This window comes from Hetaerina americana, unplaced genomic scaffold, assembly GCF_022747635.1.
Source record: "Hetaerina americana unplaced genomic scaffold, ioHetAmer1.1.p SCAF_35, whole genome shotgun sequence".
In the NCBI taxonomy this organism is placed as follows: Eukaryota; Metazoa; Arthropoda; class Insecta; order Odonata; family Calopterygidae; genus Hetaerina; species Hetaerina americana.
This window is the reverse complement of record NW_027286930.1, coordinates 1,610,462-1,624,950: the sequence shown is the minus strand read 5'-3', so window position 1 is coordinate 1,624,950 and position 14,489 is coordinate 1,610,462. Positions and strand designations below refer to the sequence as shown.

General features: G+C 42.8%; 1 protein-coding gene across 1 annotated transcript in view; it reads left to right on the top strand.

Moving 5' to 3' along the window:
* The window catches only part of ft (cadherin-related tumor suppressor fat), a 656,626-nt gene that overhangs the window by 296,685 nt on the left and 345,452 nt on the right, over positions 1 to 14,489 (top strand). The window lies entirely within an intron of this gene.

Here is a 14,489-nt window from a genome sequence, read left to right as displayed (position 1 = left end):
GGTGATCGGGGTTGGATGTAGGTTCTCTGGCGCCTTTGTGCTGTTGCTAGATATCAATATTCCTGTGAGGTGATATCGCACCACGTATTTTACCCCAAAAAGCATTTGTTATAATCTCTTTTTGATGGGATTGGGAGACCTATGGTGATAAATTCCATCATGCCATCAAGGGAACACCAGGCGCATAAGAAAATTATATTATCAATTTATAGTTTTTTTCGTTCATGAGAATAGAATTTAAATATGACATAATAGTTTTCCTGTTCGCATTGTCTTTGGTTGCCGTCCGTGTCAACACCTCTCAGTGGGGCTACTGGAATGCATATGCCGCAAAATCTTCATGGTATCTGATCCAAACTGATTGGTGAACCTCTTTCTTCTAATGAAGTGGAGCAAATAAATGAATATTAAATAGAAAAGCGATTTTTTTAAATCCGCTGGCATTGAATAAGATCATTCCCCCTCCCAGGATAATAAAAGTTTCCCGGACAAAAAAAAACTCACGGTGGAATCACATGAGCGTGCGAGGATAAGTTTAAAATTTTATATGAATATTACTGCGATGCGACACCGTTCAGGAGAGTATGAATGAGTCGGGAGGGGCATTCCCTCATTTCAAGAACAACTGCCCCAAGCCCTCGTGAGTGGGGGGAGAGAAGGATGGAGCGGCGAATGGATAGGGGAATGCGCGGGGTTACGCTGAAATCTGGGCGAGAACGAGTGTGAAATACGTGGGTGCGCCGGCGATTTCACTGACCGTGTCGTGGCTATCGCGAAAACATCGCCGTCCACGCCTATAAAACGCTATTCCCTCGGCCACGTCTCATTGAGCGGTGCTCCAGGGTGCGGTGGAACCACTCCGGTGAGGTGCCCGTCCCCCCCTCCCCATAACACCATCTCTACCCGCCGCCCCCTCCCAACTCCTCCACTACTTCCTCCTGCAACACGAGACCTCCTTCTCCCTTTAGCTCAAACCACGAGCAAGTTTTTTTTTATTTTCCCAATTCTTTTATTATTATTATTTTTTCCCAGCCGCACTCTCGAATAAAATTCCTTCCCCCCCACAACTCTTGGTTCCATCCCTTCTTTCACACTGCACTCCGACCGCCTCCCCGTTTGCATACCCTTGCCCTGTCTCCGTGGAATGACCCCGGGAAATTTCTCCTAAACATCCAGAAAACGGAGTGTCAGGCTATTCCGTTTGAATTTATGCGTGGAGCGCCTCGCGATGTGTATTTTAGTTCGTTCGCTGTTTCCACCAAGTTGTGTCCGGCTTCGCTGATTTATGCTGGCCACGCTTGTAGGTAGACCCTCTTTTTTTATCTTCCCTTTCCCGACCTGTCTCTTGAGTTAATCGGAGAGAGAGAGAGAAAATCGTGGGGATGGAGTACACCACGTTACATCTGTAAGATCACCTTCTCAATCTCCCGACTGCATGCATTTCAGTGTTTTCGCAAATGAAGTTTTTAATTACCCCCATCGAGTAAATATGGCGAGGCTAATGTAGGTCGCACGCTTGTGACGTACGGTGCTCATGAATGCCTCAATCATGGCTTAATAAATTACTCGTACAAGCACCATTGCAGCAAATATACGAGTACTTTTCGAATCCGTATGCTGTGAAAGTTCAGTAAGGAGGGAGTTAGTAATATGTGCGCGGAGTCATGGGGATATGTGCTCAAGTGCGTGACTTCAGAGTGGGTAGGACAATGAAGTCGGTTGGTTAGAAATTTCGTCGTTAGATTCCGGCATTCGGTGTGGGAACAGAATTGGAGTCATGAAGCAAATTATCATTAATCCATAGTCTCAAAGATATGCAAACATGAGAATGATTAGTTTGCATTCCAAATCCGAGTTCATTGAAAGTATTCACTAATAGTTTGGATACAAATATTTTTAAATGTCGGCCCATCGATTGGCTTTAATTTTACGCTATAATTCTGATTTGACTCTCCGTTAAGCAAGAGAGAGAGAACAGTGGAAGGTTTGATCCACCAATCACGGAAGTCATTTCGGTGTCATGCTGAGGAAATTATTGGATATGACGTGGAATTCGCCTCTCGCGTCGAATCGAACCTAAAGATTTTACGCGACAAATGGCTTTATGTGCGCATAATTTGGTGATGGGGGTTTAAATTCGAATTCACTTGGGAGCCTTGATAGAATGCAGAAAATGCTGCGGCGTCATCGATGTTAGCTGCGACCGAAACCAAATGAGTAATCTATTATATACACTCAGGCTGCTTCTTGCTGTTGCACACCTGTGATGGAACCGGATGAAACTGCGAGCACAAGACTCTCTAACAGACACGCCTCACTGATGCAGCACACGCCGTTGAATCTTTTCAAAACCGTCAAATAAAGATGTCGCGACTGGTAAGAGACCACAGTGTGCTTCTGAAGCAAAGCCTTAGTGAGACATTTGCATTACCTCAACCTAGGGTCTTCTCGTTAGAAAAAGGGAAGAGGTTGAAACGACTTAAACACAAATCCTCCCCTAGGTAACATGGTGAATAGTTACTTACATATCATTCGATGTATCCTCGATGTTTCGGGATATCGTGCCAATAAACCTGACGTAAAATGGAGACTCTGGTGTGGACTGCAACGTGGAAAGGTGTCCGCGTGATAATTCAGTGATCGTACTCAAGGAGACTCTTCCGTCAGGATAGGGAAGGAAGCAGTCCTCCGAACGATTTGCATACAAACGACAAGTTAGCTACTTTATCTCCTCATTTTTAGAGAGATATCTTTAACCATGACCCAATCTCTGAGCGAGAACGAACACAACACTTCTGTCAGTCTGAGTAAACCGATTTTATTGCTTAAAATTTGTCACTTCAGTGATAAGCGTGTACGGTTGAGTAAAGAAATATACCTCTAAGGATCTGGGCCAACTACTTTCCTCCAAATGTCCATCATTTTTCTGTATGATTTCTTGTTTAAGTGAAGATTTAATATTCACAGTATATAAAAATTTATGATACACTTATATCATTGACATAAAAGCAGATGATTTCACCCCGTTGTTTCTAAAATTATAGTTTATGGCTAATGTAACGTTCTTACGCAAATTTTAAAAAGAAATAAATATTTACATTATAAGTATAGGCCATATATATTGCAGTATAGGCCCAAAAATATTCCTGCATTTGGCCGTGTACTCTCTTTGGAACATTGAGTAACTTGCTTGAGTTTTTTCAAAGAAAGAAAAATAATTATCATTGTTAAAAACGTTTAGGATAATTGATACTGTAAAGGTATTCCAGGTTGTCTTTGGTTCTAATATTTAATATGGGCTCAGTGTGACGGCGTTGTGTGCCACGTGAAAACGTTAGAGGTCACAAAGACATAACCTATGTGAGCTAGCTGACCTTTCTTTGCATAGATATTACTCATTTGAAGCAACTCAGCCTCATAGTCCAAGAGTTTCGCGTGCCTCTTTGAAACCCTCTGCAGTGACTTTCCCTATTCGGACGACCAGGAGAGATTGAACAAATGAGAAATTCAAAAACCTCTGAACGAAAAAAAGAAAGAGCCGAAGGAGTTTATGAGTAAAAAAATAGTCCATTTCGGAAGTATATTTTTGGCTATCTCGTTATTTATTAAAAGGAATCATAATTACTCCAATGAAAATATATAAATTCAATGAAAATAGTGGTAATGGATATATTAATCGATGCGTCCTAAAGTATTACATATGTACACGCTCACAAACACACCTATAAGTAAAAGAAATTTCTTTATATCTAATTTCAGACAACGCTGCCAGTCATTATCAGGCGCACGAGAAACTTTAAACCCGTGTGCTTTTCTTTCGCCAATGTCACGGCCAGAGCCAAAGCACCGTGTGCATCTGTTTGCACTGACATTTCCACCAGTCTCATGATTTATGCTTCATTCATCTTGAGAAAATCTCAAGGTTAATTGAGCTCTTTAGCCTCAGAAAATTCAGGTTAGGCCTCAGCTCACAGACCAAGAGTTTATTTATATAGTAAGGATGAAAGCGGTGGCAGTTTTCCATCTTGCAAATCAAAGGGACCATTAAGATAAAATGCTATTTATCTGCTTTATTAGAGAAAGTGCCTAAGCCAATACTGAGGTCGTAGAAGAAATTTACTTAGCTCAGCGATTTCATAAAATAGCTCACAAATAATTTGCTAGCATCAATTTGTTTAAGGTTCCTCCAGGGTAGGCGTGAGCGTTTAAAGGTTTCCTTCCTTTATAAAAAGAAGGGTTAGTGTCGTTGCCATGGATCATTTGGAGAGTGCAGGATTCTTTCCCGCCCCTGCCACCCCCACCCCCAAACGACCGTGTTGTGCAAGCCAACCGAAGGGACAAGTTGGCGGCGAGAGAGAGAGAGAGAAGAGAAAAAAATAAAAAAGGAGCGAAGGGCGCGCATTTCTCGCCCACCACTCGTCGCCCTTCTATTTTGCATGCCACGCTCTCTCCTCCCTCACACCACCCCGCACACTCCCACCCTTCACCTCCGTCTCGCCCGGCCACTCAGCGTCTCTCAACTTCAACACCCCCCTTAAACCCCCAACCCCTCCTCCTTCTCGCCTCACTCTCCAACCCACTCTCCCTTCTTTGAACGGTAATGAGAAGTCGCAGCGGCTTCTTCGGGCTCCCAGAAGATATCAACAGCCAAGGGGACGAAGGCGAGAGCACCTTTATCCACCCACTCACCCCCATATCCCTTCCTCCTCCCCCCCACCCATCCCCACTCCTCCTCCCCTTATAACACTCTCAATCCATTACACCGGTGCAGCCAAGCTCGTTCCGAATTACGTTTATCTCGGAATGGGGAGAGGTCTCGGGATGGTGAGGGGGGGGCAGGCGAGCGAGAGAGGAGGAGATGCGAACCGCTGTTGTGTGGGTAATGGAGAAGTTGGGCTGGAGCAAGGAACAGGGGCGGATGAGAAGGGTTTAGGAGCATTACGATAAGGGGGAGAGGGGGGGAGGAGAGTGTTTCAGAGAGGCAGAAGGGTGTCTCGGTGACCTAAGGGTTCTCACTGATGTGCCCGTGATGTATTGGGCACTCGCTGGTGGCGAGGGGAGGAGCAGGGGACAGAATGATGTCTGGGGTGAGGGATTGCGCCATGATGAGGGTCGAAATAAGATTTAGCCTGTGTACAACATTGTCTGAAGGAAACCTGAAGTTCTAACGGACCGGCTCAGACTGGAGGAATCATATTTCAGGTTTGAGATTGAAACACCAACTACACGTACATTCCCTTTCTTGCAGACTCCGGCTCGTTTTTGAATTTAGGTTTGTCTCGGTCTAACTTGAATATAGATGCTCGTTTATTTTAGCGGGAATAGTCGGAAAGAAAATGAGCAAGAAAGACAAAATCGACGATCAAATGCAATGAATTTGATTTCAAACCGAAGGCTCGAGCCATCACCTCACCCGCTTGCGTGGTTTGCATCCCGTGGTTGGTGAAAACGATCGGGTGTATACTCAGCTTTTTTCCGAACGCCACTCTTTAGTCTCTAAGGAGGGATCTTCTGATGGCTATTACTTGGATGAATGTCTTAGTTACGCCTGTTCTTTAGAGTTGCTGGGGCGGCGTAAATGGTTGACGTGCCCTATTTTAAGTACATGCATATACTGGCAATTTAAAGAGAAATATAAACGGTGGGTAGCTGTGTATTGATTTCGGTCTATGTACGGTTTTATGCTTGTCCCTCTCTTTGGTAATAGCATGAAAACCTCTCCAGTGGGCCATAAATAACACTTAACTCTTTCCTATCTAAAATTCCTTATTTCAGTGGTGTACACGTATTAACTGAATAGTAGCTTATCAATGAAGATAAAGTAAACATAAAGATTCTCCGAGGACGGAGGTGTGCGTACAGAATAAGCGTATTTCGATGATTGCCTTCGAAGAAAGACAAGAAGTGCGTAAATGTATCGGGCGGCATAGAACTCGGAATTTTAGCTGTTGGAGTAAAATGGTACCTATTGAATCCTGTGTTTGATCAGGTGAGACTGTTAAAGGAACATTTGACTTATTGTATTTGTAACCTTTCACATAAAACACAATAATGATCCAGTATGTAGTTATCGTATTACTGCTTCCAAGAGTTTAATCCCTCGAGGGAACTTCAGCGATAAAGATATTTATTTCCGGAATAAATTATTGAAAAAAATTGTAATGACAAATGGAAGTGTTTAGTTTCTGAGGTACACTATCACGTTCAATTGAATTAATTTTATTAGCCCTGGCCGCAACCGCCACAATATTGTTGGTATAAATGCATTTATTTCGATACTTCAGTAAAATTTAAAGCAGTTACCTACAGCAAGTGAATGAGTAAAGGTGTTTTACATACGAATAGTCACATGAATAAAAGAACAACCTCATAAATACAGCGAACGATTATAAATACTTGAAAAAATGATATTCCTCCTGAAATACATTGAAGGGAATATTCGCTGTAAATTGATGCGGCCGCGGTGTTAACTTTTGCCATATTGACGCAATAAAATCTATTCTCAAATTTCTTCATTGTTTTTTCTTGCATTCAGGATAGCGTGGGGTTTCCATTCCTGAGATGGAGAGTTAATCAAATGTAATTTTTTTCTCGTCTGAAGTCATGCACGAGACGCTCCGGTCATATGCTTTTGTGGTTTGTTTATGCTGGCTGTTTGATTTAAAAGTAACAAATTTTTATAAATGCAGATCTAATCGAACATCATGTTAGCTTCGATTAGTGTCATCAGAATAACGTCCGTTCTCCCTTCTCCTGTCTGCCGTAATTTTCCTTTCTTCCCACTCCTAACGGCTGTGACACAATTCTTTCCCCAGTTCTCGCAAATATTCATCCTTGGTAATTCGTTCACTGAGTCTACGGTGTACGATTGGTGAGCGTATGATTTGTGTAAGATTTTGGCACTACGTTTCATATTTTTCCGTTGCTGTCGAATTCCGCCCTTTAAAACCATTGTGAAGAAGAATATTGTTTTTGTGACAATTAATTAATCAGAGGGTAAATGTAGTTGTATTCACCGAATTGAGACAGCTGCAAGTAACTTTAAATCATAGCAGTAAACCTATCGGTACGTATATGTTCCACAGATTCAGGCGAGATGTAGTGGAAGTATGTCATCATGAGAAAAACAAATTTTTACTTTTCCACCGATTTAATCACACAAATCTGTGGAAAGTATAAACTTATTTTTCTCATATCGGTGTGTAAAAATGTATATCGGGTCGTTTCCAACTAAAGCTCATTTTAAATCAATCAAATCATAGTTTTTAAATAAAAATATTTTTTACTTGAACACTATTGCTTTCCCATAGAAATGAGAAATTACCATTTTGTTCATAGAATTTATAAAAGTTTAAATCTGATCAGACGCTTTTGAAAAGACAGTCTTTTTCGTGTCTGAGATTACCGCGGGCAAGGTTTGAATATCTTTGTATAGTTTTGAAGATTTTACTCAATGGATTCATTAATTATTATTGGTCCGGCGGTTGGCGTAGATTGGCCAAAAATTCATGGGGATGCGAAACTGGCTGTTGGATGGCCATTGATTCTCTCCCCTGGCCGCCAGTCCATTATAAACCCGTCCGCAGCACCCGCTGACGGTGAGCATTGATGGAAGCCGTTGAAGTTCAAAGAGCATAATATCATTGGCGAAAGCACACGTTTATGAGTAACCCTTTTTTTAATGCGAGCCGAGCGGTCTCCTTAACTTGCACTCTCGGGGAACGGCACTTAAAAGCTATTCACACTCGGTACGCCCCCCCACTATGACTGCGCGGAATAGCGTTCCTCCATAACCTCATCTCATCCTCCAGGACTCTCGTCCTCTCATTATCCCTCCCTCTTTTATCCACTTCCTCTCTTTCTTCTTGGCTTCGCTCTCAAAGAGCCGTCAATCCGGAACCCCCTCCCTTCCTCCCCTTCCATCCAACCCCCTCGCCCCCTCTCCGCCAATTCTCCGCCCTCACCAACTCCTCAACCCCCCCCCCCCCATTCCACCCACGCCCCCCGCAATGTGGACAATCCGCATTCCTACGGGATGTGCGCCCGCAGGAAAAAAACGACCCAATAACTCGGTTCAGTTTCAACCATTGTGAGCCACATCGCTTGCGAGACACACCCCACCCTTTTTTTTTCTCTCTTTCCATCGTCCCCTCCCCATCCCCGCCCGCCCCCCTCGCCACCCATTTCCCCTATCCTCCATGGACACGTCTGCTTCTCTCCCTCTCCCACCCTCAAAGATCCCCCTCACCCCCTCAAACGCGGGCACTCTCCGCTTTTCAGTCACTCCTCTTCCTCTGCGGACTTTTTTATTCCACTTCACGTTTTCAGCGGACCTCCGTGGACCCTGATGGAGTCACGGCGTGAGAGGGAGGCGGGGCGATGGGGGAGGGGAATGCAGAGAGAAGGAGAGAGATGCCCCTGCCTCCTTCAGCTCCCCTCATTGTGCACCCCCCACCATCCGCTTCACTTCGGGCACACCCCTCCCCCCCACCTCCGACCTCCACTCCCTCATCTCTCTCTCTTTCTTCCTCACTCACTCACTCTCGTGGAGAGAGGAGAGAAAAGAAAGAAAGTACCACTCGCAATGGCATCCCCTCCCCCCCTCGGTCACGACTTCATTGCTGCTTCCGTGCCGCACCGGAGCACGGACCCCTTCCCAACCCCTCACGCGTCAATGCTAGGCGAAAAAAAAATGACCGCAAAAAAAAGCGACATCGGATGGACGGAGTCCCAGGGAGGCTGCGGTGGTGTTACGGGCGCGGAGTGTCCCGGGGGGCGGGGGGAATGGGGGCGAGAGAAGAGGGGTGGAATGGGGCCAAGAAGAAATTTCTTCCTCGTGGTCGGGGAGGGAGGGGGGTTTATGGTTTGTGGGAGTTGCAAAAATTACTCGTGCACGCCACCACCCTTGCACATTACCCGTCAGTCGCCCTACTTAGAGAACCGACGTTACTGTTCTTTTTAAGATGCAGTTCCTAAGAGAGGAAAGAATGATCCCACCAAGTTGATCTCATCCGTTCGGGCATGACCGAAAAGGCCTAGCGGAATGAATGCGAATGAAATTATCGCTAGCCGCACAAAATCCTTTCAGCGTAGCTGGTGAAGCACATGTATACTTTATGCCATATATTAATTAGTTGTGTATCTATAGGTATTTATTTTCATGAGTTTTCTTCTATTTCACTTTGTTCCATGCACTGACGGGAAGAAAATCGTAAGTTATAATTCTTATGGCGGATGGATTGTGCTTCTGAGGTTGCAGCTCATATTTTTCGGATACTATGAAAAAAGATATGGGCAAAGTTTTATCTGCATATCTGGTGCGTTATATGTGTATTTTGTGCCTGCAATTCCATCAGGTTTTCCGTCTAGGTAATGTTGATAATGTTATTTCATTAAAAACCTAAATGTAAAATCCGTTACATGTGGTTGTTTTGATTTGAAATTTTATTAGGGAACGAACACCTGGTGAATTTTGTTTGCTTATTTCGGTTAGTTTCACTATCAGAGAGACATAAGAGTCTATACGTCTTTGTCACTATGAAATTTGCGAAAATTATTCTGTTGAAGTCGGTGTAAATAAATTTGCAAATGAATATGTAGCGCTCAAACAAACTTTCTTGATTTGATATCGCGATGAATTACCATTTTAGTTCCTTTGGGTGATTTATATGAGAAAAGTTCTTTCTTTTTTCACCCTCGAAGTTAACACTTTATTTTATGTTAGACAAAATGATCTAAAAAGTGCTCGTGTATTTTTATATGCTTCTTATGATTCCATAAATTAACAATTACGTTGCATTTATATTAAGAAGAATGTGATAACTTACTGATGTAAGACTACAAGTGATGCGATAACCCCAATTAATTATTGCAGACGTGCTCTTAGGGCACTGTAGAGTAAGAAAACATCTCTTTACGCAGAGACTTGTGGAAGAAAAAAAGTTTAACGGTCTAGCTTGCGGCAAATGGATTGACCAACTGTCCAGTGTTTCGGGATACAAAAACTTAACATACCACAATGGAGAAAATAATACGACTCTGGCATCCATCTTATTTGGTTTCGTTTACGCAATGACCTCCAATTTTGAAAACCAGACGCTCAATTTATCAATTTCTACCGAGGGCAAAAAAATGAAGATTCCGAATGGTGCGGCTTGAGACAGGATCTCACTGCTAGTGTACTTTTTGGGTATTGGGGAATCGTCAGTAGTTGCTTAGCGTGAACATGTAAATTGTCGGTCAAGGACAAGGATTAGGTGCCAGAGGAAGGAAGAGAGAGCAATGAGTGACGGACCTTCATGGTTGAAATATCCCATAAATTTTGTGCACTTTACAGGCATGTGATCATGCGACTGTTTCATCATACTTTCTTATTGCCACCGTTATGAAATGCGAGTAGTTGCAGATTCGATATCCAGATTACGAATACTGGCATACTTGGCGCGTTTAAAACGCAGTGGAAATGCACTTTAAAATGTTTATCCCGCTCCTTTATCCTCATGATTTCATTTATTAAACACAAAAATTAAATACCCCGGGTAGTATCAACTTAAACTGGGCAGGCATAGAGAATTAATAACATAGATAGTCCTGGGAAGTCGAGAAAAAAAATGTGTCCGTTTGAACTTAGGAATTAAGAAGAAAGATGTTTGTGCAAGTAAAAGCTATGTGAAAATTTGATATATTCTAGTCAATAATTAAGTTGCAGCGTGTAATATTTTGGAGGGAGTTTATCCTTGCTGACAAATTAATACGCTCCCTGAGACGGGTAGCATCCTCATTTAAAAGCTGCCCGGGCGTTTTCTCTCTTTCGGGCTCGACTTTGTTCGCGAATGGTCGGTTGCGAATGAAAGAAGACGAAAATGATGAAAACTTATTCCCATGAAGATTGGCGTGATCCTAAACATCCGCTCTAAATCATTCCCCTTCCCCCCCCACGCCCTTCCAGTCCTCCCCTGCCTTCGAAGGAGAGTTCTTAGTCATTATCTGCACTCTGTGCGTTCCGTGGGCACCTTCACCTTTTTCACGCCGGGGCAGCCAAGTGGAGAAGAGACCGGGGGGGAGTGGTCGGGGGTGGGGGGAAGAGAGGAAGGGAGAAATGGGAGAGGGAGCAGTCCTCCCATTCTTCAGGGCCCGTTGTTTCCCACCGCTCCCGTTGTGGGCGCTCGCATCACAAACGAATATAAAAAAAACCAAAGGGCGAATCACACCTCTCGCGATGGGTTCTCTTTTTATTCGCGTGGGCCCCGCAACGGCTCTCCGGTCGTCAGCAGCGCTCCAGAGGGGAAGCGGGGAGACGAAATCGTGGGAGGGGAGAGATGAAGAAAGAGAACTCAATTAGTCTCCCCTTAATGCACGGCAGGCCATGTGCATCGCTACATAAGGATATCTCTTGGCCCTTGAACCGCTTAAGTGATACACGGAAAGTGTTTTGTTGTTATGAAGGGATTAAACGGGGGAGTAAGTAAATCTGTCATCAGCTTTCCGCATCGCAGCGAGGAAACTAAAATTGACACTCGCTCTATATTCTTAAAATTCAGTTTTCAAACTCTTTAGTGATATGCTCCACAAACTAAGAAAATGCGCATCTTACAATTGAGGACTTAATATGGGGATAAAATTGTGTTGCATCATGGCATAGGGAATGGTAAGGCGGAAGGGCTTTTAAAATATTCTTTCATTATTGCGTACGAACAAGATGCATCAAGTTGCGAAATGCTCCGTTGGTCTTGCAAATTAAATCCATTTAAAATGCAGGTATATCGCTTATTTTTTGAGAGGAATTTCACGAATACGATATATTTCTCGAACAGGCTGTCTAGTTTGCTTGGTCCTCATCGATCATTTTATATGATATTTGATTTTGTCTACGGATCTTTTTATCTTTAAAGATAATGTTGCAAAAAGGTAATTTGTGGGCCGATTCAATCTCGCCCCTTGAAATTCTGCAATAAAATCAGCGTTATCTGTAAAAATTACATCTTTCGAAAGATGATGATGAGGCTGCTTTATGTGGAGCTAGCGGTTGATCTCTTTGCTGGAAAAAGGATATCCAGCGACGTGGAAAATGGGGGGGAAATGCATTGAATTTAGTGAAGATATCAAAGATATTTCTCGGAATTCCACAAAAGTCATCGTAAAATAAGTTTATCTTCCACTGTAAACAACGTAAAATGAAATCTTCAAAGAGGAAAACATTTTTCGAGGCCCTGAATAGTAAATTTCGGTACCTTGTCACTCATTTATTATGGTTTTATCATTAGAAAACTTAGAATAAGGTTGCGTTTGGAAGAATCGTGAATATTTTCCCCCTTTTGTGCTCTTATGTTTTTGATTTTGTAGTCCCCAGATTAAGCAAGGCTTTGGTTAGACATATAATGAACACGGATGCATTTTTAAGCCTCGCCTAACAAAATAATTACCTGACACCTTACACTATGACAAACCTTTCTTCAAATCCGCATGATTTCTGCCTCTCTTCATTACATCCAACTTACCTCTCCTTTTTCTCCCTTCCCTTAATATTCTTATCTTTGTCAGTCATCAAAATCTCATCCCCAATCAAAATTTCCACCCACCTTTCCTACATTCTTTGGATTCCTCGAAAATATCCTATCTCTTCTCCCACTTGCCTACTGCTTCTCCGTTTGTTTTCCTATCCGCCCATTATACCTTTTCCATCATTCTCCACTCTCACTCCACAAAAGCCTCCATCTATAAGCATGCTAAACATCTTGCTTCGACGACCAGGTTCCTGCGCCGTAAAAAACCACGCTCCATGTCAGTTTCTTTCGGTGTCTGGTTTATCCGAAAAAAACTTCAAAATCATGTCCACAATTGAAGATTGCAAATGCATTTTCGTTTCTTGTCGGGCTTATTCCTGCGAAATGGAAGAAAAGTGCTTATAATTAATTTTAGGTTACTTGTTTTTTAGCAAGATGTTTTATAATCCTGTCTAATCAAGATTTTCTGTTCTTCTACATATTTTGTGTGCGCATTGCATGCGAAAGTGGCCTTTCATTTATTAATCGGAACCAATTTTGTGACATGTAGTTTTTCCCAAATTAATTTGGCGAGAATAAAAATTCACTGTTGATGCAAATATTAGTGCATGTTTTTTTATCGCATCGGAAACAAATTTTGCGTTACGTAGACCTTCAAGTTTATTCTTGATATTTGTATTTTCTAAAAGGCCAAAAGCGGCTAGGCGTTAATAAATTGATCGTAAACTTCCGTCGCAGATAAATTATCTCCTAGGTAAAAGACGAGACGCCATGTAGCCTTTAAAAAATATTTTAGGCTCCACTGGCTTCATTAAATTTTATTGCTTACCTTGTGACCGAAAGTAAAAATTGTCTGGAAAATGCAGCTTGATTGCCAACTATCTCTGACACCTTTGAAAAAAACGCAATCCTCCCGATTGTTAGTCCTGTCTGACAATAAAAAATAAATTTTATTCCCTTGAAATTTCAATTGGTAAGAACGTGTTCAAATTTTATTTTATATTCACAGCTGTGATGTTATGGCCCTAGTTGAGTTTTTATCCCCGCCATAACATTCAGACTGCATACACAGAAGTTGACAGGGAACATATATACATAAATACAAGATTTTTTCATTCCGAATCATTGCGTCTCCGTGGACATTTTTATTCGGATGCCGTCTGAAGAGTTGGTTGGAAAAATCTCGCCAGCGCTGTCCCTGCGCGAGTTGCCACGCAATACTTGAAAGGAATCCCTGAGGGTGGAGAGAGAGGGTGAGGTGGAAAAAGGAGAAGGAAGAACAGCAAGGAGGATTGCGATAGCGAAGGGGGCTGGGGAGGAGGAAAGTGGGGTTTGAGGGGTAATTTGGCAGGAAGGAGGGGCGATAGGGGGTTGGAGGAGGGTTTAGGGAAAGGATGAGCGGTAGGGAAAGCTCGCCGAGGGAAAAGTGGCAAATGTTAAAAAGAGTCCCCCGTCAAAGCACGTCCATTTCGATGAAGCCTCATCTGTGCTTTTTCTTCGTCCACCGCTCCAAACCTCTATCCTCGACCCTTCACGAGGTGTCTCCTATAAGTATAGCCCAAGGTTTCCACATTTCCGTCTCTTCCTGTGTCGAAGAATGGGCGCCCCTAGAAATCGGAGCAGGCCTCTTAGTCAAGCATTCTCCAAAGGAATTTTCAGAGTATGATCACACTACGTAATAACTTAGGTATTTCATTGCTGTGCGAATGGCATGTCTAATATACAACCCTTTTATTCCTAGGGCCATTGGAGTGGCATCATAAAACAGTTAGGGGCATGAGCTTTACGACATACGTGTTGTTCTCTCTTCTAGGTTTTGGGATGAAGGTAGTATTACTCCGGAAACTTGCCCTGCAATTGAAATAATTGAAACTAGTTGTAGGAGCATTAGGAGCGCTCTTTTACAGCCAACAAAAGTCTATTTATGTATTAGATTAACGGCATTAACTTTTGCAGCAGAACTACTATAAAAGAAATTAACTCCGG